Source organism: Camelus ferus, chromosome 12 (assembly GCF_009834535.1).
Source record: "Camelus ferus isolate YT-003-E chromosome 12, BCGSAC_Cfer_1.0, whole genome shotgun sequence".
Classification (NCBI taxonomy): Eukaryota; Metazoa; Chordata; class Mammalia; order Artiodactyla; family Camelidae; genus Camelus; species Camelus ferus.
This window is the reverse complement of record NC_045707.1, coordinates 23,726,255-23,732,254: the sequence shown is the minus strand read 5'-3', so window position 1 is coordinate 23,732,254 and position 6,000 is coordinate 23,726,255.

The window sequence follows — 6,000 nt, the reverse complement described above, 5'->3', positions numbered from 1 at the left end:
AATAAAAAATTCTATTCCAACAGTCATATGGAATCTCAAGGGACCCCAAATAACCAAAACGGTCTTGAAACAGAAGAAAAACATTAATGGACTCACACTTCCTGATTTCAAAATTTAACTGCAAAGCTAAAGTGATCAAAACAGTGTTGTACTGGCATAAAGACAGGCACATAGACCAGTGCTAAGGAATCAATATCCTAGAAATAAACCCTTGCAGTAGACAGCCAAATGATTTTTTGACAAGGTGCCAAGACCATTCTGTGGAGGCAAAGACCATCTTTTCAACGAGTAGTGCTGTGAAAACTTAATATCCACATGCAAAAGAAGGAAGATGAACCCTTACCTAACGCCAGATTAAAAAAAAAAAAATGGACCCCAAATGGATCAAATACCTAAACATAAGAGCTACAATTATAAAACTCTTAGAAGAAAACATTGGGCAGAAGTTTCATGACACTGGATTTGACAGTGATTTCTTGGATATGACACCAAAAACACATCCAACAAAAGCAAAACTGGACAAATTGGACAACAAAAAGACAAACATTTGGATTCAAAATGGGCAAAGGACTTGCATAGACATTCCTCCAAAGAAGATACACAAATGGCCAAGAACACATGAAAGATGTTTGGCACCACTATTAATTAGGAAAATGCAAATCAAAGCTACAATGAGCTATCACCTCACACTCATTAGGGTGGTCACTGTAAAAAAAAAAAAAAAAAAAAAAAAAACAATGAAAAATAACAAGTGCTGACAGGCATGTGAAAAATTGTAACCCTCATGCACTGCTGGTGGGAATGTAAAAATGTTACAGCCACAGTGGATAATAGTATTGTGAGGTGGTTCCTCCAAACATTTAAAAATTGAAATCTCTTAAAATTAAAATTTAAACAAAATTTAACTTAAAAACATGTAACCCAGCAATTCCTCTTCTGGGTGTATACCTCAAAGAATTAAAAGCAGGATAACATGGAAATAAACTATAACATTGCATACTGATATTCTCTCCCAAATTTCTTCTCTTTCAGAAACTTTCCAACCTATCTATTTCATAGACTGATATCTGCGGATGACTGCTTTACATTTCAATGCATTGAGTCATTGTACTCCGTGCCTCTCACTCTATCACCTTGATTTTGGTCTCAGCATTTCCTTTCGGCAGAGATCCAGTTTACTCTTCACTATTTCTGCCAAGGTCATTTACTCTTAAAAGTTCACAAAGGCATTACCACCCTCTGAAGACTTTCATCTTGACTCCTGAACTAATACAGTATCTTTTTCCCCTGTTACATCTCCAGCACACATATGCTGCCCTTTTAAATATTTCTTTTGCTTTGTTCTTTATCTTACTGCTGGAGAAATTCCTACACGTTTATAAGCCTTCCCAGAAATTCCTCACCATCAGTTCCTTCTCTTCTCCTCTCAACGTGACGCACACACTCATCTTGACTCAGCCTTTGCATAACCATATCCAGTCATTTATTTTCACTTTATGACTAAATGTCCAGTAATGGCAGACAGACAGATTTTACAAGTGCTTGTTTTTCAAATTTCACGTGAGCCCCTGAAGATTCGTTTTTGTTTTTGTTTTGTTTTGTTTTAATTCTTCAGAGCATGAGCTGTCCCTCCCTGTTCACATTGAGAGCCAACAGGTTTTGCTTTTAGGATTTTTCCCAAATCAGAAATAGTAGAAATCACTTTCAACTGAAAACAAAGAGGTTTTCCATTGTCCTCACCCTTTGTGCTTTTGTCCTTAACAATATTTTAGGCTACAAATGGCATCAAACAGGTCTTTGAATACTCCCACTCCAATCTCAAATCAACTATGTTTAGTATCACTTCATTAGATTTTACAGTCAATACCGCCATTACGGACTTGATTAAATGAACTCCACTGGGTTCTATAACACTAGTTATAGCTGCACAACTCCTGCAGCCATCAGAGAACCTTCACTATGTATGACTCCATCCACGGAAGGAGAAACCGCTATTTGGGTGATGTCTTTTCAGAGATCTGTAGAATCTTTTTGATCTGTAAGAGATAGTTGATTTATACAAATGTAAACTACTTGAGGAATGCATCTGATAATATAAACTTTGAGAGACCATTTTACCCCTCAAACATGGGAACAGCAAAAGAAGTGTGTTCTACACCAATGAGCCCAATTTAGGTGTCGCATCAGCTGTGCCCCTATTACAATAAATACGGTTTCTCCACAATTAACCATTATTCAATGAATATCTATTAAGTAGCAGTTATATTTCCTACTCTGCCCCGGGCTCCACAATATGCAAATCTAATGTTCCAATATCAAAGAATTTACGTAGGCTATACTATCAATTATGCAAAATATATGATGTGAACAATGTATCAGATGAAATTTTAAAAGTGTGGATTCAGGAATAAAAGTTCTTAAAACCTAATTGTGCTTTTTGGCTCCTGTTACTTCGGACATAGGAACAGTTCACGTTTATACCCAGCTCTGGGGTGGGTGAGTCCAGGGAGCACATGGCCTGGATGCGCAAGACCACCTGGCTCAGTGTTAGTGCCGTCCACGTGATTGCCCAGTTCCCCCCAGATTTGGGCTCTCCTGCTTGTAGAAACAGTCTTGAATAGAAAAGAAGCTAGAAGCAAAGAAATCAGTTCACAGGAGCCGAAATATTATGAATAAGATAAATATGTAATTAGAAAACAGTTCATTTAAAATCTATTTGGGCTTCTCCAACTGTTTACACCTGAGTCGTGCAGGCATGGGTCTTGGTTGGACTCATTTGACTTAATAGATTGTGATTAAGATTCTTAACTGCAAAAGTGCCATTTCTCTTGCTAATATGGCTTCTCTTTTGCTTTAGCAATTATTCTTTTTCCTTAAGTCTGTTTTCTAAATGCAGTACCAAAAATCAGACTCTTAAATAGGAGATCATTTTCTTTCCATGAGAGAAAAAAATCCAACCAATTTTTCTCTTCCTGCAGTTGAAGCCGTTACATATCTGATACACGATCTTGAAAGTCCTACCGCTTCCATGCCCAGGAAGACGCTCTCCCTCTGTTCTTCACGCCGTCAGAAATCTGATGACAGTGCCATGACAGTGACCGCTCTGGGGCTGCAGCAACTGGCTTGAGGCCAGCAGAGACAAACAGTAACCCTTCCTGCTCATCACACATGGATCATGCTAACTTTCATGAAATTGGCTTCTGGTGCTGGGCGCAATAAGGCATATAGCACTCAAGGAAGAACTCAAGGAATTGAGGCAGAGTGTGTGGATAAGATGAAAAAGGCTCTTTCCTCTTTTCAGTAACACTGATGCCAAAGGTTCTTTGCTTGACCAAACTTGAGTCAGGCAGCTAAACCTTCTCCTAGGCCCATCTGGGTACCTTCTTGTAAATTTTCATGTTAGCAAGAATCTCACTAAGTCAGTTTAGCCAGAACTCCCCTCCCCTCCCCTATTATCCAATAGCCCTCATATCTGATCAGGTTCCTCATCCTCTACCTCCAGGTAATGTCCAATCATCCTAGCCTGCCTTTAGCAAGAACCCTATTATGTTGGTTGAGCCAGAAACAACCCCCTCCGCTTTACCCCTGATGTTTCTCTTAATAATTTTCTACCCACCGACTCCCACGCAGCTCCTTGGTTATACATTCCCGCCTGCCCAGGCTGTGTTAGATGCTGAGTGCTCTCCCTCTCCCACACTGCAAGTGTCATGAATTTTTTTTGTTTAACACTGGCGAGAGAGCAAGGGCGAGTCCTCTGTGCATCCTGGCCGCAGCTGAACAGATCAAAGACAAATTTCAGACATATTCAAGTTCTGCCCCCTCACTTAGGCATCTGACATTTTCCCCTCAAGAGATTCCTTACACATTAAATACAGAGTTATTTTAAACAAATGTATTAGAATAGTCAGTCTCTTCAAAGAGGAATGTCTGCTTGTTCTGCATTTTTCCCAACTGCCAAGAGTATGGTCTCTCTGCAGCCTCGCTCTGAAGGGCTCTTTAGAAGCGCCCTTTTCAGAATGAGCTTCTGATGTGTCACCATCAGTACCTCATCCTCCGTGTCAGACCCCATCAAGGGCATTGCAGAGTTTCCCAAAGCCGGTACTTCAAGGGGGGCGTGCCGTCGTCCCGAGACTCACTCTGCGCTGCAGTGACCACAGTCATCCCTTAAATCAAGTGGCCTGGAGAGCGTGCAGTACAGGCAGCTGTTCCCGCCGCAGGGGCACAGGGGGCCCGAGCCCCCAGGGAGGCAGGCTGCTCCCGGGAGCACTCACAGAAGGGCTGTTTATTCAAGAACTGCTTTCTTCTACTGACATCTGATTCTATGGCAACCTAGTCAAGAAAAACGGCAATAAGATTATAATGAGCAAACAAATTGTTTGGCCCAGTGTTGCCTAAATCTGCCCAATCAGAAGCCTATTATTATTGGGGGGGGGGGGCCTTTAAGAATACAGAACCCCAGGCCAAACCTGAGACCCACTGAATCAGAATCTACAAAAGAGCCCCTGAGGGTGGTATTTTCATCAGGTCTCCAAAGAGTCCTAAGTTCAAGCAAGAATGGGAAACACTGTTTCAGCCAACCAGCGGGGAGTCCTACCCTCGAGGAAACACTGAAAATTGAATAAAACCCAAGCCCCCTTAGCCCAGCACTCACGACCCACGACCACCTGACATTACCTACTATTTACTGTTCAGCTCAACACAGAAGTCAGGTGTGATGTGATGGAATGAGCACTGGAACCAGGGTCATGGCTCATAAATCCTGACTCTGAATTTATTTAGTTTTGTGACGTTCAGTAAATCACCTAAACTCGCTGAGTTTGCATTTGGTTGCCTGTGATGTGCTAATAATAGTAATTCTTACCTCAAAGTACTGTTGGGAGGATTAGTTATTTAGTATTAAAGCAATATTTATTAAATACTATGTGTCAGATTCTCTGCTAGGTACTCTTCTGTGCCAAATCGTAGTTGTTCAATAATTATCGATGGAATAAGTGAGCTGTAATAGGTGAGTAAACAAGAGCTATTTAGGATAAAACGCATAAAAAGAACACTAAGTTATTATATTTAAAATAGTTCTGCTCTCTTCAATGTGCATTTTTGAGTATTTAGAAAGGGAAGAAAGCTTGACGGAAGGGATGGCTGTGGGGTTGCTGGCACAGGCGGAGCCTTCATTCTTGCAGAGCGTCCATTCGGAGCAAGGAAACATCTCTAGCAATCAGCTGGCCAGTGCCGGACCAGCTTCTGCGCACGAACAGAAGTAATGACCCCTCACAGGGAGGCAGAGTAAGCAGACCTGGAGGCAACAGCGGAGAGGGTCCCGCTGTGGGGTATTTTATATGAGAGGCGTTCTATTTAATTCCAAGGACAACATATTCAGGGTTCCTCTAACAGACTAGAAGACAAGGAGGGTGCAATCCACTTAGCAAATACTGCTGAGTTTCTACTAAATACTGCTACTGTACTAGCTCTTTGAAGACACCCGCCACGGTATTTTTCTTCAAAATGCTCAGTATTCAAACACCCCAAGAGACTCAGGCTCTGTGCGGGAGAGAGACCAGTAAGCATGTGATTAGGGCGCAGTGCTGCCCTCTCACAGGAGGAGTCCTGCCAGCCCTCCTCGACGGGAAGCTTGCTCTGCTCAGCCAGACTCTGTGACATGTGGGGACATTTCTAGGAATATGGCTTTCAAGTGTGGCCAGAGGCCCATGAGTGTCCTATTTTTCTCTTCCATCCAAGCATTCACAGAGGTAAATGAATACATTGATCAGAGGCATGTTAAGCCATCATTTCTCTCTTTGGACACTTTGCCTCCTTGCCATGTGACTGCCAGGATGGAGACGTTAGCCAGGCTGCCACTCCAGCCAGCTCGGCACTGGCCTTGGGGGACTAAAGCGATGCTGCCTTTTGTGCCCTGCTCCCTGACACCGGGGGTGGGGGGTGGACAGATGCTGCCTTGCCCGGCAGTGGTGACATCGAAGGCTTGCGTCAGGTGGTGGAGGG